Below are 26,571 nucleotides of genomic sequence, written 5' to 3'. Positions count from 1 at the left end.
ATTATGTACATGACCATACAATGAAACTCCTAGTAAGGGATGGAAACAAAGAATGAGATGAAGAAATCACGTATCGGACATAAATTACTCCATCATCACCACGTACAGTTAGGGATAAATTCAGATAACATACGCTCAGTCATGCAAAACCAATACTTAATCACAGTATGAAAATCTTCTTTAATTGTTGTTGCGTTTATTTAAATTAATTTATTATTATCATACACGACCAGCGTGAACGCTAGTGGTCACCAGGTGGTTATAATTCAATCCACCATTGCAATTAGCCTACTCATGCATGGATCCCATTCCATATCATTTCAGTCAAATTGGGCATCCTCGGCATTTCAACAGTCACCTTACAACCTAATTTAACTCTCAACAACTTGTATTTAATTATCACAAAGGTAAATTAAATTTAAGGGTTCCACCTTTTCAATACAATACAATACAATTCTGTTGCACAGGATTATGGTACAACATGTTTATTGTTGTATCAGTTTTGACACATTTTTTAGTGTCATCATCAGCCTATCACATAAACCAAGCAAGAGGAGAAAAATTATATATATATATATGTACACACAACAATATACACACATTGATACATTCATGTAACAAAAGTTCACATTTAAAAGTAAAAATTATACCTAAACTAGGTAGCAGTGTTTACAGTGGTTTGCAGCGTAATAGTCTTATGTAATCTTCATGTTGGTGTTGAAATCACTCATTCTGATGTTGAGTTTATGATTGAATGTGAGTTAAAAACTTGATAAACATATTAAAATCATGATGGATGACTCGTTGTGACAGGGTAAAATGAGTCTCAAAGAGAGATGCAACTTTCATACTGTTGTTGTTTGAACAGAGTCTTCTAAGCTTATCTTGTACCGGCATGTCAAAAGGTGGATAGCTGTATACATATGGGGTCCTATGTTAGTGTGCTTGACCAAGGTGTCTCAGTCCGATGCGGAATGTGAGGCCTAAAGAAAGAAGGAGACCAAATTTAATATGCAGAAGGCTCTAGGAGGCAAGACAAAATAAAGCAAAAGTATGAGGCTCACCTTTCGCAGCGTGCCTTGAAGCTTAATGTGTGGAGAGGAGTTGAGAACTGGAACAAGTGTGCAAGCAAGGGCGGAACAGAGGTGTAGGTGGGAGGGGAAGGGGGCACGGCCTTAGGGAATGTGGGAATGAGGGGAAGGTGTTTAAAGCAGGTCTGGAGGGTGATGTGGTAGGGGCATGTAGCGCGAGAGGGTGCTATGTATGGTGTGAAAGATCGAACGCCTACTTGAGCTTTTTTCTCTTTTTTATATTTTTTTATGTCACACCGACACAGATAGGTCTTATGGTGATGATACTTGAGAACTTGATGAGCCGTGATGAGAAAGTCGAAGAGGATGTTAGGTTTCTCCGAGATTTTGTTTAGGTTTAGGTTGGAATTTAAAAACTGGTCAAGGTGTATATAAAACAGTTTTCAGTGGCATCAAGGAGAGGGCCTTTTCCTAAAGTCCTAATAATGTCTATGTCGTGGTCTATAGTGGTGAAACTGTGTTTTACGTCATGTATACGTTGCCCCACTGCTGAAAACCTATTGTATTTAATCGCGTTAATGTTGTGGATTTTCCTGACTCACTCACTTACTTTAAAAACATAAAACCTGATTTGAAATGAAAAATATGAAAATAATATTCATTAAATAAATTATTAATTAAATAAAGTACTCATTCGTCGGACCTTGTACTCACACTTAGTTCTTACCTGATTACGTGCGCATACAATATTTGATGGGTGCCAGCTACAACTCAATGCAGCAATAAGAGAATGGGATTCTTGAATATCTCTAGGGTGTGAGGTAATAAGCTTACTTTTGACAACGTACCATATAGGATCTGGGAAAAGGATATTGGCGTTCAGATTCCCCATTAAATTTGTGGTTATCTAATTCTAGCATTGAAATAAAGTGATTAATGAATTTGATAATTGAACAAAATATATTCTTAAATTGTGTGAAAAAAATTGTCAGGCTTGCTGCAATAAAACAGATGAGAATATAAAAATATGACATAAAACTGAAAGAAACTAGGCATTAAATTTGAAATCCTCTTGACCAGACATTTAAAAATTGTACAAGAAATTTATGCCTCACTGGTTTACTTGACTGTACCTTTAACACTTTAAGTGTAATTACGACGTATTCCTTGGAGTTGGTGTCTGCTGTAGGTATATCAAGCCTAATTTGGTGATGTATCCTTTTTGCTTCACTGACGAGATATGGCGTGGCTTGAAATTAGATTCACACTCCGAACATTTAATCCATATGGTGACTGGCGACGAAGTATCCATGTGACTGCTGCTTCTCCATCCAGATGACTGACTACTATCATCTCAGTACAACACTCCTTTGCAAGTGTCTCCATCCATATGACTTCATGGCAAGTCTCTCCAACCAAATGACTGACGACCAACTGTGGCCTCACTCTCCCAATGACTCCAACTAACTGACCGACTGAGGCCTCTCCATCCATTTGACTCTCTCACTGTTCACCATCCATTTGACTAAAGCTATAAGACGCTGGTCCAAGTATATATAGCCTTAGCTGACACACCTACGCAATCTCCAGAAAAAACTATAATATTACTCCCACCCGGCTTGAAATGTTACATACTATGGTAAAATTGCCTGGGGCGGCAGTAGGTTTCTCCAAAAAATGAGCTCATTGCTAAATGCAGTGACAGAGCAATGACTCGGCAGTTACGCTAGCAATATTGCACAATGTTGCAATGTCACAAGTTATTACACACACTACATCCACATCTAATATCATACAGCAACTCTCACTGTACATGTCTTTAGTGTTAAACTACACACACACATATATATAACAAATTGACTATAATCACGCAAGTGATAATCATTACAGAATTGAATTGAACAATAATAATTGTTACAGCAATAATAATAATAATAATAATAATAATAATAATAATAATAGTACAGATATCATCTTGTAACAGGATTTGAACCGTTTGTCATGTATATGTTGCCATACCGCTGAAAACCTATTGTATTTAATTGCGTTAATGTGTTCCATGTACGAAGGCGGGTTTTTTTTTCAACCTCCGATCGCGCAGGTAAAGAACCACACAAGCTGTGGGAACTGTTCGCGCATGGAAGGTGACTGCGCAAGTCCTCCCCTCCACCCATGGTCACAGCCAACTTCCTCGCACCAGTACGAGCCGAGGTATTGGCACGGAAACATGGCCGCTACTATTGACGCTCCCGCCAAATGTGAGGTACGTAGTGTGATACATTTCCTTCAAGCAGAAGGGAATATTGCAGCTGACATTCATCGACGAATGAGTCGAGTATACGGTCCAAACGTTATGAGTGATGGTGTTGTGCGTGAATGGTGCAGAAAGTTCAAAGAAGGCCGGACCGATGTTCACGATGAAGGGGGGCAAGGATGCAAGTCTGTCGCTACAGATGACATTGTTCACGAAATTGACCAAGGGTTCGCAAGAACCGAAGGTTTACCGTAAGCGAGTTGTGTGAAAAATTTCCTGCAGTTTCAAGGTCATCTGTTTACAAGATCCTAACAGAACACCTGCGCTACAGGAAATTGTGCACCCAATGGGTTCCGAAGATGTTGTCTGATGACCACAAAAGTCGCCGGATGGCAGCAGCATTGACGTTTCTTACCCGTTATGAGGCTGAAGGTGCCGATTTGTTGAAGAAAATTGTGACTGGCGATGAGACTTGGGTTTCGTACGTCACCACCGAAACAAAACAACAATCGCGTCAATGGATGCACACGCACTCGCCAAACAAACCGAAGAAGTTTAAGCAAACCTTCAACGAAAGGAAGATGATGGCTACAGTCTTTTGGGACCAAAAGGGTGTGTTGCTTGTTGAGTTCATGGAACGGGGGTCTACGATCAATGCAGCTGTTTATTGCCAGACTTTACGACGACTGCAGAGGGCCATACAGAACAAAGGACGAGGCATGCTGACGTCTGGAATCCTCTTCATTCATGACAACGCACGCCCTCACAGTGCTCGTGTCACCCAACACCTTCTGCAGCAGGAATTTCGGTGGGACGTTTTTGACCACCCACTGTACAGTCCCGATTTAGCGCCGAGTGACTTCCACCTCTTCCCGGGACTGAAAAAGTGGCTGGGAGGGCAGAGATTCCAGGAGGATGAAGATCTTCAAACCAACGTTCGGGCCTATCTGAACTCACTGGCGGCAACATACTGTGCAGAGAGGATCGAAAAGCTTGTCCACAGGTATGACAAATGCCTCAACCTTCATGGTGATTATGTTGAAAAGTAACCACATTTGTACCTAAAATTTGGTAATAAATTCATTTGGATACGTACACTTGTCTTTCATTTATGACCCTCCGGAGGTTGAAAAAAAAAAAAAAAGAAACGCCCTCGTACATAATTTTGATGCTGCGTCTGGTCTGTTCTATGTAAGAAGAATTGCAGTTATTGCATTTAAATCGGTAGAAACCTGATCTTGAAAAGATGTTAGTTTTGTTTACTGAATTGGAGTTATGTACCATTTCCATATTCCTATTACTGCTTCAAAAGGAAATCTTAGTATTATGTTTCGTAAAGATGTTAGTAATACTGTAGACGTCTTCATTGAAAAAAAAAAAAGGTGGAATACGTGGCAGGGTTGGATTTTTCTTTTAGTAGTGTTGTTTTTTGTCGGTTTTAAATTTATTAATTATTCTTTCTATAAAAAACTTGTTGTATCCATTGAATCTGGCAACAGAACGGATAGTATTTAATTCTTTATTTAAATTTTCTTTGGACAAAAGCGCGGTCAACGAAGCTATTATAAGTGGCACATTTATGTGTATGTGGGTGTGATGAATCCTGTCTAATGATGGTTGCTGTTTGTGTGGGTTTTCTATATATCTTATATGATAATGAGGATGGGAGCCTGCTTATCTTAAGATCTAAAAAGTTGATTGATTTGTTGGATTCAGATTCAAGAGTGAATTTAATGTGGGGATCAATATTGTTAAGGTTAATAAGAGTGGAGGTCGCATTAATGGTTCTGTCATCAAGGATTACCAAGGTGTCATCGGCATGCCTAGCCCAAAAACGTATGTCCGCAAAGGTGTCATTGTTGTCGATTACAGTGTGTTCTAAAAGGTCTAGATAGATTTCCACTAAGATCCCAGAGGACGGTGACCCCATTGCCAAGCCATCTTGTTGATATATGATATTATCAAAGACAAAAAAATTGTTATCGACTACTAATCTGAAGTTTGCTTAAGCAACGCGCGTAAGTTTCTTTTGATAATGGGAAATAGTTTTTTGGTATTAATACTGGGATACATGTTGGCAATATCGAATGAGTGGATGGAAGGGTGGGGTTAAATTTCAAAGTTGTCTAATTTCTTAATCAACTCTATGGTGTTTTTTTAAGAATTTATTTGACAAAAATCTATAATTTTTCATAAGGAATTTCTGAATGAATTGGGGTAATTTATATAGCGGGCTGGGTCTGTAATTAATAATCGGGTGGATGGAGAACTACTATGAAGTTTTAAACTTAAAATGTGTTTAATTGTCCCGTCCTACTTCACTTGACCTTTATTTTCTGATTATTATTCCCTTTTTCATGAGAAAGGATTCAGAATAAATAAGTACCACGGTGCTGCAAAGGAATGAAATTAATGTTACAATCTGATTCAAATGGTTAGGGTACGTCTCAACTTCAATCGATATTCTAATTTAAGTCATTGCTTTACTGTCGGCTTCCAAAAATATTCTTCTTCTTATTATTATTAGAGCCTCACTATTCCACTGATAATCTTTGAAGATCGTAATCCACACACACATTTGAATATTAAACTAGTAACTTCCATTTTCTAATTAACCAACTCCAAGATGAAAGAAAAGATGAAACTTATCTAAGAGTAAAGAAATTAATTAATCTAGAATACAATCTAATGAAAATCTACAGAAAAAGAAAAAAGTAGTATTTAATTGGTACTTATGTTTCACAATGCAGACAGATTCAGCAGGGATGTGAAGATGTGAAGACAGGTCTCATCTCTCGATTAAGTGGGATAGTACAAGTTCATTTTGCTGGCTCACACAGTTACAGCTTAGACGTACGTGATGTCCACGAAGTCGGGCAATATGAAGTTGTGGCGATAATTCCACTAAATTCTTGTGGAGATCCTCCCTCGCCGATCCAATCTTGCTCTCGTAATTAGGCTGAAACTAAGATGCAAATTAGAAATTTGATCCACTTGCATTTACACCACTAAGTTTTGTACTATACTTAACTTGTATATTTCTTGATGCAGAGATGTGCAACATTCAACACTCCATTCATTCTCTGGCTCCTTGGAATAGTATCCAATATGTATAATTCCTAGCTCATATCAGTTGAATTTAATATCTTCTTGTGAAATAATAATTTCTTCTCAGCAACTCGAAATGTTCCCAAGTTTACTTCAGAACGAAGTAATCCACACAGAATCATAGAATGAAATTCTAACTCGAAGTCGAAATACGAACTCAAGACATTTAAAAACAAAGTCCATAAGATTATGTAGACATATTTGATGTTTCCAGATGTAGTCCAAAGATGAAGTTATACAATAAAAAACTGTTTCAGAATGTTCGTTCCTTCTCATCTTCTTAACATTACCCCTCTTGTTACATCTGGTTAAGTAACGTAACCTCCCGATTAGAGTTACTGTTGGTTGAGATTGCAGCTTAACTGTGATTTGTTCCCTTTTATGAGAATACAGATCTTTCTAGAATTCTGACACTCCATTTTCCAGTCTTCTTGCATGACGTTAGCATACCGCTGATGATGTAGCCCATGTGTCCTTGACCACTCGACCAAGTTCCAGCCCGATTGCTTCAACGGGACAGCCTAACTATCAGCTGTTAGCTCGTTCATACTTATTGCAAGAATAAATATAAATTAAACCAAATATCCTTTCGTTTCCATAAGGTACCATTTGGACGGGTACAGTGGGGAAACTACAGAAAACTATCTTCAGGGCTGTCGACGGTATGGTTAAAACCCACTATCTCCAGAATGCCAGCTGAGAGCTATATGACACAACCTGCAAAGCAAATCGTTTGGTTCTGAATCTTTATCAACAGTAGTTGTGCTGTGGAGTAGACCCCAACCACTCCTGCTACAGTTTGACCCAGATGTTGGGGTTAAATCTGATTGCTGCTTTTTCCCCTGTAGGTTGAGAGACAGAATACATTCTCTCTGAGTTTACGTGTATTGGGACATATTATAAAGGAATGAAAATTTTTACGTCAAGTAATAATAAAAACTGTAGTGAAGGGAAATGTTAATCTCACTTTGACACTATTTATGGTCTGCCATGGATATAGATACATTAAAAATATACATGTGAAAATTATTTGCTGTAAGTATGATTCAAACTTCTGATTGTTTACTCTTCTAGAATTATACTTCATAATACACTCATGTTCATAAAAATCAGAACACCTTGAAAGACTAGAGATAGGAAGTTCATATTCACAGGGCATGTGCATTAGTAACCTATGTTCTGAAGAAATTATTAGCATTTGAACCATGTTGGCCCTCGGGTTGAAGGTCTACATCGATATCTTGGCGCACCACCACTGACTGCTAAAATATGCCTGCGGCTCTTGTTGTCGTAATGGATTAGTGTGACTTGAGTAGACGTGCAGGATGCCTTGCAGATTTATGCAAGAACCGTACCGTCAAATGAGTGAGTTTGAAAGAGGACACACTATTGGCATGAGAGAACGTGATGCATCCATCCAGGAAATTGCTGCCCTTGTGGGACAAAGTGTGTTGGCAGTGCAACGGGTGTGTACAGAATGGTTCACAGAAGGCCGTAAGAACACGATGAGATGGGTCTGGTTGCACCACCCAGGACCCCCCACCCCAGAGAAGTTTGACACCTCATCCAAATGGCATTGCAGGACAGACCTACGCCCTCCTCAGCTCTGGCACAACAGTGGAACAGTGGAACAGTGTAACACATCGTACACTATCAGGAGTAACAGTCCATCACCGTTTATTACGGTCTGGGTTACTGATGCTTCGTCTACTTCTCCGCCTACCTTTGACTAATGTGCATAAACACGCTAGACTGCAGTGGTATATGGAACGTCATCACTGGGGAAAGGAATGGCAGCAGATAATGTTTTTGGACGAATCCAGGTTCTGTTTGTTTGAAAACAATGGCCACCTTTTGGTTTGCTGCATACAGAGGGAGAGGCATCACATTGACTGTATTCGCACAAGACATACAGCGCCAGCTCAAGGCCTTATGGTGTGGGGTGCTATTGGGCACAACCACAAATCACAGTTGGTGTTTGTCCAGGGCATGTGACCAGTTTGACCTTTGTGAATGACATCCTGCGACCCGTAGTCATACCCTTTCTGCACGACACCCGAGATGCCATATTTCAGCAGGACAATGCGCGACCACACATGTTGCTGCATGAACACATGCCTTCTTGTTTTCACAGGATGTCAGACTGTTGCCCTGGCCCGCCCGATCATCAAAGTTGTCGCCAGTTGAAAATGTGCGGGATATGGTGAAATGACGGGTGTGGCGCTCTGACCCAATGCCAACCACCAAAGATGAACTGTAGAAGCAGGTGAATGCAGCATGGATGGCTATACCCTAGGACGCCGTTCACGACTTATACGCAACAATGCAATCGCGCATGGAACAATTTATCAGTGCTCATGGAGGACCCAGTTCCTACTAGACAACAGGACACATGCTGAACCTAATTGACTGAAATGCTAATTGTTCTGCAGAACATACTAATGAAGATGTCCTGTGAATATGAACTTCCTATCTCTAGTCTTTCAAGGTGTTCTGTTTTTTATGAACATGAGTGCATTTCTGTAGTACCAGAAGGAATGTTACTGACTTACATATTCACAAGGCTTGACCAGGTTTGGAAATGTGAGGCAGCATTTTGGAAGTGTTACCCTGATAAAAGCAAATGAATACTGTCATAGACAAAGTTGGACTTAAAAGAAATTTCAGTTTCAGTTATAAAGGTGTGCAAAGGTGTGTCCTTGGATGTACCATACTAGCCAGACACACAGTGGTATATGGAATTCATGTTAGATCATCTATGTTAATTTTCTTCTTTTAAATGGAAAGAAAAAGAAAGAAAATTGATAAGACATCCTTCTGCTGGAGCAAAAAATTATATATTTGGTCATATCTTTATACTGATGACTCAAAATGTTATGACACTTTTCCCTATGTTGATTATCCATATATTGTCAAAATTGCTTTTATACAAGCAACCATGAGTTCTGTAAGATTTCTAAATCTGTCTACAGATTTCTGGTTCCTTAATTGCTGGTACAAGATTGGAATTAAACAAGCTACTTTCATTATCCAAGACATTCAGTAATACTCAGTGAAGTTGAAGTCAAGTGAATTTGATGACACAATAGAATTGGAAAGTCTTCCTGATGTTCCTCATAAAGACCCATGCAGTGCAGCAGTATTAAGCGTGCATGGAATATTTTATTTGGGGGTCTTTCAGAGCATTTTTTTAAAGTTAATGTATATTTATTTTAAAATAGAAACATATGAAAAGAAATTATTAGCTGAGTATTTTAGTAGATCTACTGTGTGGTAAATATTTCTTCAAGCATATTTAAAAGTGTCCTTCCCTAAATATTTAAAAACCGGGCGAGTTGGCCGTGCGTGTAGAGGCGCGCGGCTGTGAGCTTGCATCCGGGAGATAGTAGGTTCGAATCCCACTATCGGCAGCCCTGAAAATGGTTTTCCGTGGTTTCCCATTTTCACACCAGGCAAATGCTGGGGCTGTACCTTAATTAAGGCCACGACCACTTCCTTCCAACTCCTAGGCCTTTCCTATCCCATCGTCGCCATAAGACCTATCTGTGTCGGTGCGACGTAAAGCCCCTAGCAAAAAAAAAAAAAAATAATAAATAAAATAAAATACCGTAATCAGAATGATCAAAATCGAGCAAGTTGGCTGTGCAGTTAGGGTAATGCAGCTGTGAGCTTGCATTCCGGAGATAGTGGGCTCAAACTCCACTGTTGGCAGTCCTGAAGATGGTTTTCCGTGGTTTCCCATTTACACACCTGGGACCGTACCTTAATTAAGGCCTTGGCTGCTTCCTTCCCATTCCTAGTCATTTTCTATCCCATCGTCACCATAAGACCTATCTGTGTCGATACAACATAAAGCAAATTGTAAAAGGAATTATCAGAAGATATTAATTGTTCTTTTAAAATTTATAACCTACATGTATGTATTAAGTACATTAGAAATAACTTTATTGAGCGAGTTGGACGTACGGTTGGGTGCACACAGCTGTGAGCTTGCATTCGGCGGTTAGTGGGTTCGAAGCCCACTGTCGGCAGCTCTGAAGATGGTTTTCCTCGGTTTCCCATTTTCACACCAGGCAAATGCTAGGGCTGTACCTTAATTAAGGCCACGGCCTCTTCCTCCCCACTCTAGCTCTTTCCTATCCCATCGTCACCATAATACCTATCTGTGTCAGTGTGATGGTAAAGCCAAATGTAAAAAAAATGTAAAGAAAAACATTGTAAATTAACTCTGGCAACTAAAAGTAATTACAATTTAAGTAAAACTTACATTTTTACACCCACAAAGCCAGACATCTTTCATACGGTACTAATACTTTAAATTCTTCAATAATAACATTGACATCTGTGTGGACTGTCATTTCATGCTCAATATACAGTGGCTTTTGCTCTGATCTCTGCGAGATGCGTGGTTCCAAAAAATTTTCCATAGCTTGTAAAATACTACTATGACTGTGTTTTGCATGACTTGAAATAATTTCCTCTCATTGTATCCCCTTAAAAGCCTACTACTCTTTGCTAAACACACAATAATGTCAATAAGCCATTCCATAACAAGCCGATATTGTCGCCGTTCTTCTTCCCGGTTATTCAACAAAGCCTGTTTTCTCTCTTCCAGTAATAAGTTAAACTTCACCAAGTGTTATAACCATGTTGATGATCTTTAAATTTCTCATTTGCTTTTTTCCATGTTTTGAAACCTCTCATGGTGAAGGCAGTATCAATATGACCCTTATTTACAAAATCATAAAAAGAAAAAATCAACAGCTAGAGAAAAATGCTGCATCTGTAAATGGACTGGATTCCAATAATTTGTACGTTACAGTAGCCTACCATTCAGATTGAAATCTTCTTCCTTTATAGCCAAGTCCTGAGCCTATTTTAGTTTTAGGAAAGTAAATTCTAGGCTGAAATGGTCCCATTAATACCAGGGAACGGGTATTAATACAGGTAGGATCATCAGAGTTAACAGTCAGTAATTTTAAATTATACTGGCCTAAGAGGATGAGGTCTTAATTTTCTTCGGTGAGGTGGTTTCGTGTTTAATTGTCACGTGATGCACATTCTTTCTCTTTTGCTTTAGGTTTTTGAATCTGCTCCAACACATTACTTCAACTTGTTGTGGCATTTCCACATATATTTCTGTTACAAGCTATTTTAATCACAAACTTATCTGTATTACATGCATGTTAAAATGCTAACCAGGATCGTAGGAACCACCAACACTTGTTGCCACACTAAAAATACTAAGCATTTTTGGAACTACTGACTTCATGATGCCAACAGTATGTCATCTGTTTTTTATAGTTATTTATTTCGCTGTCAACTTTGGTCCCTTGGCAGCAAGGGCACTATATTCCAATAATTTGTACTTTACTGTACCATTCAGATTGAAATCTTCTTCGTTCATAGCCAATTTCTGAGCTTATTTTAGTTTTAGGAAAGTAAATTCTATAATTGTGTTTTGCATGACTTGAAATACTTGATTAAGTTAAAGAATGCTACATGCCGTGTCTCTACTGTATTTTTATGTTGTAATTTCTAAATTTTGTTGGTGTTTGTATATAGTATAATCTTTGTCCTTTTGTACAGTTTCTGCGTGTGCAATACTTCATACCTGAAACTATTGAGTCTGTGGGCAGTAAATTATTATTATTTTTATTGTTATGAGTAGTTGAGTGTATGCATACACTTGCTTTGAACGTTTGTTCACATACTGTAACAAAATTTGAGAAATTGTAAAGGCTTATTACGTTGTTTAATTTCTGAGGTCACATTAGGGGATTTCAAGGCACTCCTGGCTCTCTCTGTGTGCATCCCAATCTTGGCAGTGTGTATTGTGTAGCTGATGGTTGCCACTGTCTTTGGTTAAAACTGTCAGGCACAATAAGAGCTTTCCAAAGAAAGCTGTGCAGAATTTGGGCAGAGTTCGGGTGTGTTCGGTAGTGGCACTAAACGTTCTCCCACTTCGGTAAATCAGCTTGCTGCCAGCAGTTTTCAGAGAACCGTCTGCCCAGGGGGCCTTGCAAAGCTGAACTGTCACCAGGGGGTTTTTTTTTTTTTTTTTTTTTTTGTTATTTGCTTTATGTCGCACCAACACAGATGAGCCTTATGGCGACAATGGGAGAGGAAAGGCCTAGGAATTGGAAGGAAGCGGCTGCCAACAGTGGGGCTCGAACCCACTATCTCCCGATTACTGGATACTGGCCGCACTTAAGCGACTGCAGCTATCGAGCTCGGTCACCAGGGTTTAAGTGAGATCTCAGCGTGTGCTAGACCTTGCACACAGTAACCTATAGCATAATGATATTGTTAGAGATGCAGAAGCAGAAACATTGAATGAAATTAAGATTAAGAATTATGTAATTGGAAAATAGCAGTAAACTTACCTAATGGCCTGTTCTAGTTCGCATCTTCTGAAAGAGGTTGAAAACTGCTCATATTGCCTCCACTGTCATCCATGCTATTGGTGGTAGCATCACTAACACACTCTCTGTCACTGTCATCCCCCAGAGTAATGATTATGCTGTCTGATACCTCATCCATTATGTGATCGCTCTCAATGTTCTTTTTCTCAATGTCAATTATGTGCCTACATCGACTCGACCATTCTTCTGCTCCAGTTGATGCAATTCTTTCCATCATCAAGTCTGGAAGTAACATTCCTTTGTGCTACATAATTTTTAACATGAGCTCAAATCACTTAGGTTAGGTTAAAGTCTGGATGGTACTGTAGTAGACGCAAAGTTGTACAATAGCTGTAAATAAAGTAGTGGCAACGTAGTCCAGGCACTCGCAGGAGATCGGGCATGTGCAAATAGGATATGGGAGCAGTCAGGTGGCACTGTTGTCGATGCCTAGTGTGCATTTGACGGGCATCCAGTTGGGAGTGTTGTTGTTGTGTGGCGTTGAAGTGAAGAGTGTTGATTTTGCCTCTCTAAAGCATGTTTTCAGAAGGTAGTCAGCACTCGTGGATTAAAATTGAGGCTGCCCATGGCAAAAATGCATCAGAATGTTATTGAGAATTACATGAAGCCTGTGGCGAGAATGCATTGCTGTATAGAATGGTTGCACGATGGGTCAAGGCGTTTTGGTGCAAATTGGAATGAGACTGCAGATTTGCCGTGCACAGTTCGGCCATCCATTCCTCAAGGAGTGGTCTCGTTTCCATAGACCATTTTATGGACTGTCCGGGAATTATCCGTAGAAGTTAGTCTCAGTCACCAAAAGGTGTGGCACATATTGATGAAATGTCTTAACACGAGGAAAATTGCATGCCGTTGGGTTCCACATCAACTCACCGATGTACAGAAATGGCACCGGCATGCACTGGCTGGCATCCACCCGGACAGATACTGCAGTGAAGGAGATGCATTTCTGCAGAGTATTATTGCCATTGATGAGATAGGGGCTCGAGTGTACCAGCTTGAATTACAGCGTCAATCGAATGAATAACGTCACCCAGGTTCATCACATCCACAGAAATTTCTACAGAAACCCAGTCGGGTGAAGCTTATGCTGATTGTGGCATACAACTATGAGGGTGTTATACTTACGCATGCTGTGCCTGAGGGACAAACTGTCAACAGTGACTACTATTGCTGATTTCTGGAGCTATATCTGTGTCTGGCTATGTGGCGCAAACATCAACGTTTATTGTGAGGCGATCGCCCTATCATATTGCATGACAACGCACATTGTCATGTCGTGTCAACCTCTTATTTCAACGGTGGCATTGGGAGGTCTTGGAACACTCTCTGTATTCACCAGATATGAGAGATGACTTTGACCTGTTTCCAAATTTGAAGGAAGTCCTCCAAGGCTACCAATTTCCTGACATGGCATCTATACTTTGTGCAGTAGGGCGGTCCATTGCTGTCATCAGCTGAAAATGCCTTGCCAACGTCCTGTATGGTTTTCTGTCATATGGAAAATGGTAATAGATTTTGCAGGTGACTACATTGCAGGAACGTAATGCAGTTGTACTTGTTAGATCATTAAATGTTGCGTTCTATCAGTATTTGAGCCATTTGTTGAAACTTTTTCTGAAGGTCATTCGTAGACAAATATACAAACTCTGCGAAGATAAAATTTCACCTGCACCGGGCGAGTTGACCGAGCGGTTAGAGGCGCGTGGCTGTGAGCTTGCATCCGGGAGATAGTGGGTTTGAATTCCACTGTTGGCAGCCCTGAAGATGGTTTTCCGTGGTTTCCCATTTTCACACCAGGCAAATGCTGGGGCTGTACCTTAATTAAGGCCATGGCTGCTTCCTTCCAACTCCTAGGCCTTTCCTATCCCATCATCGCCATAAGACCTATCTGTGTCAGTGTGACGTAAAGCCACTAGCAAAAAAATATATATATATACCGTAAAACGGGGTAACTTCGGCCACTTTCTCGTATATTTTTAAAATTAAAATGTGAAATATTCCCTCTCATTTTCTGAAAAATATAATACAAGTTCTGCCATGTTTGTTCTTCATTTCTAAATATGAACATAATTCAAATTGTTATTCAGTAATGAATTATAATTATCGAAAGAGTGGCCGGAGTTACCCCATGTTTTGGGGTAACTTCGGCCGCCATAAAAATATCTCTTAAAACGAAGTTTTCTTTGATGTAGTGTTACTTCGGCCACTGTGAATGTTTTTTTAAAACCTGCAAAAACAAACAAATTAAAATGATTTGTGGTGAAACAGAAGTATAGTGATCAAATTCACATTTTTCACAAAGAAGAAACTATTTTATTTAGCCTAAGCATACAAGCATTGTATGATATTACAAACTACGTGTTGCATTGCACAATTATTCGTAATGATACAAAAGATAATAAATAAAATGTACGAAAATCACAAAGCTCAATAGTATGGAGGGAAAAGGGGATCGGAAAAGAAGCAATCTTATAGACTGTTCTCATAATACACTGTCTTCTAAATTAGAAAATATCTGGGTCGTAAATCAAGTTCTTAATTTCGCCTCATCCATGTCAACTGATTTCCGTCTATTTATCATTGAAAATAGGAACCTTTTTCCTCCCTGTCAGGATAAACTTCTCGTTTATTGTTATTGTGGCTTTATTAATCTCTTCTAAAGCATTCTTGAAGTAATAAACAGGCTCGTAATTACAAAACTCGGGGCCGCGTAATGTTTTCCTGTACGTTCTTGGCATGGCCGAAGTTACCCAGGAAGTGGACAACTTTCATCACAAAACTATTCCCTGAAGAACCTATTTGAATAAAATGCATCAAATTAGGTTGATCAGTTACCAGACGTACTTACATTTGGACCCCATAAACCGCTGGAATGGAGAATCGAATGCTGGGGCTAGAGAACAGTTTGTTTTCTGCGGTTACCTGACAAGACAATAGTCGGGGCTGCGAAAAAAATGGATTGACTAAAAAATGAGCCCACCAATGTTCTTTGGACTACCGAGTGTTGATAGAGCATTCTATCGTACGTGCATTTCAGTTGTTGCAAGTGGTTTATCTTTTTCAGTTTAGGAGGCAGGAGAAAATAAGTGTTGCTATTCGTCAGTGGCCGAAGTTACCCTGTATGGCCGAAGTTACCCCGCTTTACGGTATATGCTTTCACCTGCACAGTTTGGTTTCCAAATTGGAGTTGGCACACGGGAAGCTCTATTCAGCATTTAGGTGTTATTTCAGCAATGTAGAGACATAAATTGTGATATTTATGCCTGTTTTATCGACTATCAGAAGGCCTTTGACAGAATGCAACATCACAAGATGATTGAAATATTAAGGAGTATTGGTCTAGATGATAAGGATCTAAGAATCATTGTCAACTTATTCTGGAATCAGACTGCTTCTGTTAGACTGGGAGAGGAAAATACCGAAGACATACATATCCAATGGGGTGTACAACAGGGTTGTATAATGTTTCCATTGCTATTTAGCATCTATTCAGAATATATCTTCAGGGAAGCACTGGACGATATACAAATGGGAGTGCTTTTAAGTGGACAATGGATAAACATTCGATATATGGATGACACTGTAATTTTTGCAGATAGTTTAGAAAGTTTACAATATCTCATTGAAAGAGTAGCATTCACTAGCCATGAGTACGGTCTTGACATTAATATAAAGAAAACCAAAGTTATGGTCATAAGTAAAAACTTTATCCCTGCATGTCGTCTAGTAATTGACCATAAACCTGTTGAACGAGTCCGGAAATACACTTATCTCGGCACCATCGTTAATGATCAATGGAATAATTCGGTTGAAGTGAAGTCCCGCATTGAAAAAACTAGAACTATGTTCAACAAAATGGGAAAACTGTTTAAAAGTCATGATTTAACACTAGTTACAAATATGAGACTCCTTCGCTGCTATGTATTTTCTGTTCTCTATTACGGTGATGAAACATGGGCTTTAACGAAGTTGCTCAGTAATAAATTAAAGACCTTTGAGATGTGGCTATATCGAAGGATGCTAAGAGTGTCATAGACACTCACAAATCATGTCACAAATGCAGAGATCCTTTGAAGAATGAGAAAAGATAAGGAAGTACTGACCACTGTAAAAAATACCTCGGTCACATCAAGAAATAGAGGTGTTTGCAGGAGACGAATCTCCTGGCTATAAACCTCAGAGACTGGACTCTCAAGACATCGGCAGAGTTACTCCAAGTAGCTCACAACAGCGAAGACACCGCCAAGATGGTTGCTGACATCTGGAACGGATAGGGACTAGAAGAAAAAGAATCGGTATTGCTACTACTTTATTTACAACCCTTGTGTGTCCATAGGCAGCAAGTAGTCTGTCGATTTTATACATTTTATGGCGTGGTTTAAGGGATTTAATCAAAGCGTACAGTTGAGGTTTTATCATCTCTGTAGAAAAATAAATACCCTTATCGGTCAACCAACCAGTGTGGGTATGCGTTCACATTGTACATTATGGTACGAGGCATTACCAGTGGCAAATACAGAGTTGGGTGACAAATTAGGAATGAATTTCTCTGTCAGATATTTTTCATAGTTTCTATAGTTCATCTCATTGTGATAATCCTATGTTGTTTGGTTATATTTGAAAACCAACAAAGCATTTGGAATGAAACCTGCATCTGAACTGGCATTTACCACTATTAATATTTGCCCTTTCGAGGCGGCCAACGCCAGTCCGTGAAGAGAAACATCACTCCAAGCACTCGGTGTAGTGAGTGAACTAGGCATGTTTCATCAGTGTAAACAATAGGCCTACTCTCTTGTTGGTACCGCACTGCCTTATTTTCTGTATATACTGTACATGTAGGAGCCTTATGTCCGGCTTCTCCATAAGTATTCTATGCATGTCTTCTGTCTCCCTCCATTGAAAATCGAGGCTTTGAACTATCTTGCACAACCTTTAAACTCTGTATCCTCAACCATTTTCCTACGGATCTTTTCCAGTGTTGGTTTCTCACCTTTGGTATCGCAAAAATTATGAATTGTATGCTTGACCACGCATTTATCAAAATCGTCCAATTCACAATTCTTGACAGCTTTCGGTCTTTTCTTTCCAGGCGTTGAAAATGAATCCACTTCACTCCTTTAAATTTTATTTTGCATCTTGTATTACATTCTGCACAGACCTTTCCGACACACCCATTGCTTCAGCCTCTTTCTTTTGAATAGTGCGTATGTTTCCAGCAGGCTGTATTTCATTTTTTATGAATTTATACGCATTATGAATAACTTCCCTAGTTTGACTGTGTAAAGTTTTGGCACTCCCTAATTTATACATATAAAATAAAGAGTTTTGTCTGTACATTGCTCAGAATTTAAAAAGGATGTTATTTCTGTATAAGTCATGTCCACAGTAAGAAGGAAACGCACTTTTTAATTTTCCATAATGTCTGTCTGTCTGTCTGTATGTATGTATGTATGTATGTATGTATGTGCACGCATCACGAGAAAACGGCTGAAGAGAATTTAATGAGAATTGGTATGCAAAGTCGTGGAATAAGCCGCTACAATCTAGGCCATAAATAATTTCTATGGTAGTTTAGGGGAAGGCCTAAAATTTAATTCTCAAATATTTATGTTATTAGTGGTTGTATTTTAATGAAAATTGGTACGCGAAGTCAGGGAGTAAGTTGATATAATATAGGATATATATAATTGTATTCACACTGAGGAAAAATGGTAGTTTAGGGGAAAGCCTAAAATTTAATTATCAGATATTCGTGTTACTGGTGGTTCTATCTTAATGAAAATCGGTATCCAAAGTCGGAGAATAAGTCGCTATAATCTAGGCCATAAATAATTTTATTTGCGCTGAGTGAAATGGTAGTTTAGGGGAAGACCTAAAATTAAATTCTCAAATATTTCTTATTAGAGGGGTAATCAATAAATACTACATAACCAAGGTTATATAGTATTACATTTCCTATCATTCATGTCTCATACATTGTTACCGTACCGGCTGTGATCAATAAGATATTCATGAATTTGGTTTTTTGTTACCAATTCTTTATCAGCGCCAAGTCACGAGAAAATGGGTAAACAGAATTGAATTAAAATCGGTATGTTAAGTGGGCTCATACACCGCGAGAGTTGGTTTGAGCATACAGATAAATATTACATTATAGCTTCACTAATATGTAACATAGAATTACAAAAACTGACATACTTATAGTAGACACATAGAGCTTCCATTTCATGTATGAATGGGAAGAGTATATTAAGCAATACATGAGTTATTAAAAAAACATATTCATGACTTTTTTAACTTTATAAAGCACAAAAAACATGATTTAACAAAACATACTGATCTGGATAGATTGATTCTTTTTTCCTCAAATCTCAAGGATGAAGCACTGTGAATGTTTTAATGGATATTGTTTTTAAAAAATTAAAAATTTAAACTGTCTCTCAAAAATTTAACAGTTTTTTGTTTAATTTTCCAAGTATATCTTAATTATTAGTATAACTTCATGAACGTGCTTCATCCTGTAGAGATCATTAACAGGGATATTAATGCCAAGTTTCATGCTGTTATCTTAAATAGTTCCGGAGATATTGTGTTTTTCCCTCCAAAAAAAACCAAACTTTCAGGAAAATAGCTTTGAAATTTCAGCACTTTGTATCGACTTAAAATGTGCTCAAAAAGCTCCTGGAATACATGTTTCACCTTCCAACTCAATGTTTTTAGTGTGTTTTTCAAGTCTAAGTCTTCTCCGGGTTCACCTTGCCTCCTTGGATGCCTCTCTGCAGATTTCACTCGAATATCTCGCTGATTCTGAACACTTTCTGATATCTTCTCTGCAGTCACATCCAGTTTCTCTAACACTTTTAATTTGCTAGCATTGCCATCATTGACTGGATTCACAGCATCAAAAGCAGCAATGCTCACGATTTTTCCTCTACTGTTTGTGTTTTTTGGGCAAATTGTCCACACTTTATTATGGAAGGATTCGGCGTTTTGCCTAGCAGTTTCTACCAACGTAATGTTGTTATGGCAGACTTTACAACACAGATTACCGAGCTCGATAGCTGCAGTCGCTTAAGTACGGCTAGTATCCAGTATTCGGGAGACAGTAGGTTCAAACCCCACTGTCGGCAGTCCTGAAAATGGTTTTCCGTGGTTTCCCATTTTCACACCAGGCATATGCTGGGGCTGTACCTTAATTAAGGCCACGGCTGCTTCCTTCCCACTCCTAGCCCCTTCCTGTCCCATCGTCGCCATAAGACCTATCTGTGTCGGTGCGACGTAAAGCAACTAAAAAAAAAACCCACAGATCGACTCCTCGATTTGCAATAGAGTCCACAACAGAGCTCCTCCATCTCATTCTAGGACATCCTGTAGGCCTCTTTCCAGTCTCTGTATCCATGAATGTTCTCTTTGGTATTCTCTCTCTTGGCATTCTCATCATGTGTCCAAACCATTTTACCTTTGCTATATCAATCTCTTCTTGAAGTTTACACACTCCCACGCTTCTCCTTATTTCCTCATTTCAGCTCCTTGTATCTTACTTTGGTTCTGCTTAGTTAATGTCCAGGCTGCTGAAGCATAGGTCAGTATAGGTTTATAATAGGACGATTATAAAACCTTCTTGCACTTCATTGGCAATCTTTGTTCCATACAATGTCTCTCACACACTGGTAGAAACTTCCAGACAACTGTATTCTTAAATTAATTTCTCCATCCAAATTTCCATCTTGTGATATCATGCTGCCCAAATATTTAAAAATTTTCACGACTTCAAGAGGTTCATTTCCTATTTTTATCACTCCCCTTTGGATTTTCTGTTACCTCTTGTCGTGATCAAAGTCTTACTTTTCGCAGTACTAATCTTCATTCCAAAATTTCTTATCTCCTCATTCCATAAATCAACTTGTGTCTGTACTTCCTCTTCATTCTCTTCCCAAACTACAATGTCATCAGCAAAGAGCATAGATTTTATTTGCTCGTCCATCATCTTCTTGATATTATGTAGAATTCTATCCATGACGATAATGAAGAGTAAGACTTCCCTGTCTTTAGCCTGTCTCAACTCTGAACCATTCAGTTTGACCCACTTTGGTTCTAACAATGCTTTTGCAATTCTGATACAATACTATTGCCATCTGCATTGTTTCGTTCCCAATCTGTGCCTGTCAATGTTTTCCATACCAACCTCTTTGGGACACTGTCATATGCCTTTTCAATATCTAGAAACATTACTACCATGTCCTTTCCATATTCCCAATACCTTTCCATCATTTGACGCAATTAAATATTGGGCCAAATGTGGACCTGCCTCTTCTGAATCCATACTGGTGTTCTGCCAGTTTTCCCTCTACTCTGTGTCTTCGTCTATCCAAGATTCTTTCAAAGATCATAGCTGTATGAAGTATCAGTGTCACTCCTCTGTAATTTTCACTTTGCTTCCTGTCTCCTTTCTTGAAAAATTGGTATAATGACCCCTTTCGACCATTTTTTTTGGAACAGTCTTTTCCCTCTATATCACTCGGAAGAGTCTAAACAACCACCATAGACAAACTACTCAAGCTGCTATTATCATTTCTATGGTGACCTCATCATTTCCAGCTGCCTTGCCTCATTTCATTCTTTTAGTGGCCCACTCTCTATGCCATGGACACCTTGTTTTCCTTATCTTCCATCTGCACTAAATCTGATTCTTCGATTTCTCTTTGTACCGAGGTATTTTGCACATTGTAAAGCTGTTCAAAGTTTTTTCTCCATCTCTGCAATATATCCTGCTTCTGTGTCATCACTTCCTCCTGTTCATTTTTAATGAAGTTAGCACCTTCACCTGGGTTTTTCTTCTTTTTAACCCACTGGAATAAGATCTTTTTGTTTCCGGTTGTATCTTCTTGCAGAGATTCAGTGAATTTTTGCCAGCATTTCTTTTTCTCTTCTTGAACCACCTTGGAGCACTCCTTCTTGCAGTGCCTGTACTCTGTTTTGCATTCTGTTGTTCTGTTTCTCAGCCATTTTTCCAAGCTTGTTTCTTCCTTTTAACTATATCTTTTACCCTGTCATTCCACTAGGGCATTTCTTGATCTTTCTTCCTTTCTTCCGGGGCCAAAGTCGCCTTTATATAGCAGAATAGAAACATACACAAGGGAGATCGCGAGAAGTTTCTGTGACGTAGTAAGTGACGTAGCGCGGAACATTTGTTACGCAAATAAAATATATTCAACATACGATCTTTCCCTTGGTGTGTGTGTATGTGTCCTTGAATGAAGTTAAGATGACTCAGCAAGGGAGCTGGAGAACAATATGTTATCCCTTTAAGCAGTCGATGTACGAGAGTCAAGATATAGTCCAGTCACCTTAATTTGGTATAAATTATTGAAACCATCTATAAGCATGAATTGCTTAAGAAAATCAGGGGTAATGACGAGAGAACATGACACTGAACCAAGAGTGATCAACTAATTCAGTAATAAAGTTCAGTATCACTATATTATAGGTGATTACCCAAGAACAATTCGATATCCAACCATAGGAGACTTTTTTTTTTTTTTTTGCAAAATCCATACACCACGAACACTCATAATTTAGAAATTATGAACTACACAAGTATATAAGTGATGAGCAGAGTGATGGGATGGTCCGAGGTTGTCCGTAGTAAGTTGAAAAGAAGGAATAGGTGAGGATGTGAAAGGGACACAGAAGTATATAAGTAAATGCCCCTTTCAGAACAAGAAATATCAACAGATTATATTCAGTAACTTGGCTTACAATTTAAAAGAAAAATCTTTTACAAGACCTTGGTTTGTTATTTTTCTCATTTCAACTTTTCTTCTTTGAACAGAGCATACAAAAACATAGGAAGAGTCCGTATAAGAGACACTTGACTAGAATTTTAGACAAAGCAGGTACATAGAATTATTGCTATATAGCAACAAACGCAGCATTATTTTAACATCATAATACAACATTAGGCCACGATAAAACAACACTACCAGGGTATTCCTAGAACTTTTCTTGAACAATTCCAAAAGAATGAAAAGAGAGAAGTCGGAGTTGGGGGGGGGGGGAGACAATTCTGGGATGAGGGGAGGGAAGAAACAAGGAAGAGTCTGACTGCTGAGTTGAAGAGTTTTCTTTCACCAATAAAAAGGTGCATTAATGTCCCTTTTATATACTCATATTTGAATTCACAGTTCTTGTCCACTCACAAAGTTCGTAGAATGCAAGTTCACACTAACAAGAAAAAAGTTCTCATAAAGTGAAAGTGAACACTAGATAGGCTGGCTCCAGGCCATTAAAGGTTTAGTAGTAATAGTCCCAGAAGGGCAAAAACCAAAAGTAATTGAGTTCCAGTAAACATTTTCAGATGCAAAATATAGTTTTTGCTGACATAAAAAAGGCTTTTCTCACCCAGTTCATATGCTGTCAAATTGTTTCTGGTTGGACCGAAATTTAGCGAAGCATATGCGGACCAGCCGCAACAAGGTCATTGCTCCCTCCATACATGCAGTTCCAGAGTCTATGCCAGACTAACGAGCCGGAGCCAGAGTCGCCCTTATATAGCAGAATAGAAACATACACAAGGCAGATCGAGAAGTTTCTGTGACGTAGTAAGTGACGTAGCGTGGACAGGCATATGGAGCAAGCAAGAGCACAGTATATGACAAGCATACACAGCGAATGGAGTAGAATGCAGGTTGATGACCAACAAGACTGCATTTTTAGTGAAGTATACGTAACAGGAGATAGCAAGCGAGTAGGTGAACGGAGTAGATAACCAGGTAGAGAAGCGGATGTTCACATTACAGTAGGAGTACGTTACACATTCAGTAGCGATATACATAAGAAATAAAAATAAATTACAGTACCTAACTTCCAAATGATGCCCAACTTCAGAGATCATCAGCATGGACAAAAAGTGACATTACTGCAGGAAAGTGAATGACTGTTCACTTGTATTTTGTCTCATTCATGCTTTTGAAAATCCTGGTTATTTCCTTCATAACTTATGGAAATTAGCATAAATAAATTACATCCTGAAATTTAGCCTTCATTACTCTAAATCTGGCCTTTCTGGACCTGGAGTAAGCTTTCAGTAGGGGTCACATAAACTTATCTGGAGGGCACTCCAAGCACATGAAGTCTCAGGGAGTTTGTTGCCCAGTGGAAACTTTGTCTTCATTATTGCAGTCCACCAAGAATCTGCACTTTACCTCTGCTTTTTATCCTGTGCTTGCATACAGTAATATCCAAATACCTCATCTTTGGACACACTTATATGCTGATGATGTGTTTCTTGCAGATAAATCCTGTCGGAGCTTAGAAGAAAGAATACAGTGCTGGAATGATCTCTTGAGTGAAAATGGTCTGTGACTCAACCTTAAGAAAACAGACTACTTTGTATGTGACCAATATGGTACCGTTAAGGTTAACGGTGAAAATCTTGTTAAAATCATTCAATTTAAATTCCTCAATTTCTATACCAGCACAGATGGCGAAACGCTTCTTTATGTTCGAGTACAAGTAAACTCAGTGAGGGTGAAATAGTGGCAAGTCACTGGAGTTCTCTGTGAAAAAGAAACTACCTGATTATGTGAAGGGGATCAGAACGCTGGCCTCAATAAGACATTAACAAGCTCTCCGTGGAATGGAAATGAATATGAATATTGAATTTTCACAACCGCATTGTGTTCGAAACCGACTTTCAACCTATTAGGTCGTGTTATGTACATATAGTACGTGTTGAAGAGATGTTAAGTACAGAACAAAAGTGGCAAAATGGACACCAGTGGGATCCGAACCCACAACCTCCTGATTTCGCGTCAATTGCTCTACCAATTGAGCTATAGTGGCCTAGGCCATCTTTGTTCTGTTGGAAAGGATCTAAGCTACTGCCGTCACACTGTAAAGTGCGTTTAAGTCACCCGTTGAAGGCCAAGTCAATGAATATTGAATTTTCATGACCGCATTGTGTCCGGTTGGCCATTATTGTTCTGTACTTAACATCTCTTCAACACATACTAAATGAACGTAACACAACCTAATAGGTTGAAAGTCAGTTTCGATTGAATTGAATATGCTCCATGGTTGTTAGGACATACAATACCTGACCACGTCAGAAATAACCACATCTGACAATGGATGGTGGTTGCACCGATTTTGGACATGATGCAAAAAACTTGCCTAAGATGGTATGGATTTCTTCATGAGAAAAGACGATAAATCTATTACTAAGACAGTTGTCCAGTACAACCGAGGAGGAAATTGACTACGCAGCCATCCCAAGAAACTGTGGCTTGATCGTCTCAGGGAAGACATGAAGTTTGTGGGTGTCAGATCTTGTGATGTCCCTAACAGGAGCAAAAGGAGAATGCATGCAAAGTAGTGCACCCAGCACTATTGCACAGAAAATGCTAGTATGAAGTTGTACATTTTTTAGTGTGAAGCTCAGCTCCTGATGTACTAGCTAATTTGATTATCATAGAATACATACATACTTTGTGTACACTGCAAGTGTGACTGTAAACATGGATTCACATACCTATTTGTAGTTTAGTTTAGTTTAGTTTAGTTTAGTAATGTTTTATTTTACCTGGCAAGATTAAGGCCTTCAGGCCTTCTCTTCCATCTAACCAGGAACCGAAATATACATATATTGCACTGTATTACTTACAATAACTAGATCTAATACAAATTAAATTAATAATACAAGAATGGTGAGATTACATTAAGATGAAATGAATTAAGATTAAATTAATACATTAAGATTAAATTAAGATTAAATAAATCTGATATAAAAAGGGATAAATTCTTAAAACTAATATCCTACATGTAAAAAAAAAAGGCAGTACATAAAATTTGATTTTAAAGACAAATCGGATAAAAATTTTAGACTCTCTACCAGGACATCCATAACAATAGAATTGTTGTAAGTAGCATCATCAAGTTTACAGATGATCCTTACTGGTGCATAAAATGTCTCCAAAGTGCTTCCTTGAAAGTGTGAATACCGTTTAACCCCCTGATATTTTCGGGAAGGAGGTTCCATTCACGGCAGGCAATTACTGTGAATGATTTATCATAGATGGCAGTTCTATGGGTAGGTAAAGCAAGGATGGAATTATTAGTGGATCTGGTGTTAAGACTGTGATAAGAGGATAAGTATTTGAAATATGAAGTAAGGTAACATGGTTGTGAAGAATGAAGGATTTTATGGAGATGGCATAGGGAATGCACAGTGCGACGGATCTCTAGTCGGGGCCAAGATAGATGGTTATATGAAGGAGCTACGTGGTCATAGTACCGTAGGTTACAGACGTATCTCACACAAGCATTTTGACCACGTTGTAATCTGCTCAATAACTTGCCTCAAGCGTCTCTATAAATCGCGTCACAATAGTCGAAATGAGGGAAAACCAGACTTTCTACCAACATTTTTTAAAGTTTTTCAGGAAATAAGTATTTATACCCGCGCAGCATGTGCAATGCAGAGAATATTTTCTGGGTGATGTTCGTGATATGAGTTTTCCATGACATGTCATCATCGAAAGTAATGCTTAGGACTTTTACTGATGAACGTGAATGGTATGTTAGTATTACACAACCTTATAGATGGAATCTCTGGTCAATTGACCTTCGTGAGTAGTTTTGGGTATCCAAGGATGATGCCTTGCATTTTTGCTGGGTTTAACCTAAGCCCACATCTCAAAGACCAAGAAGAAAATGATGTTAGATCCTGATTGATTTTGTCTCTGGC

At 38.8% G+C, this 26,571-nt stretch overlaps 1 protein-coding gene across 4 annotated transcripts in view; it reads left to right on the top strand.

Annotated features, from left to right (window-relative positions):
- Nucleotides 1–26,571, top strand: part of fal (falten) — a 641,611-nt gene that overhangs the window by 154,672 nt on the left and 460,368 nt on the right. Inside the window, exon 1 of one of the 4 annotated variants that reach the window (XM_067141685.2) lies at nucleotides 24,112–24,180. The exons of the other annotated variants lie outside the window; for them this stretch is intronic. The gene's annotated coding sequence lies outside the window, so the exon portion shown is untranslated. Of the gene's footprint in view, nucleotides 1–24,111; nucleotides 24,181–26,571 lie in introns of those variants that run through there. 4 annotated transcript variants of the gene reach the window in all.

Source organism: Anabrus simplex, chromosome 2, assembly GCF_040414725.1.
Source record: "Anabrus simplex isolate iqAnaSimp1 chromosome 2, ASM4041472v1, whole genome shotgun sequence".
In the NCBI taxonomy this organism is placed as follows: domain Eukaryota; kingdom Metazoa; phylum Arthropoda; class Insecta; order Orthoptera; family Tettigoniidae; genus Anabrus; species Anabrus simplex.
This window is presented reverse-complemented; position numbering and strand designations above follow the sequence as displayed.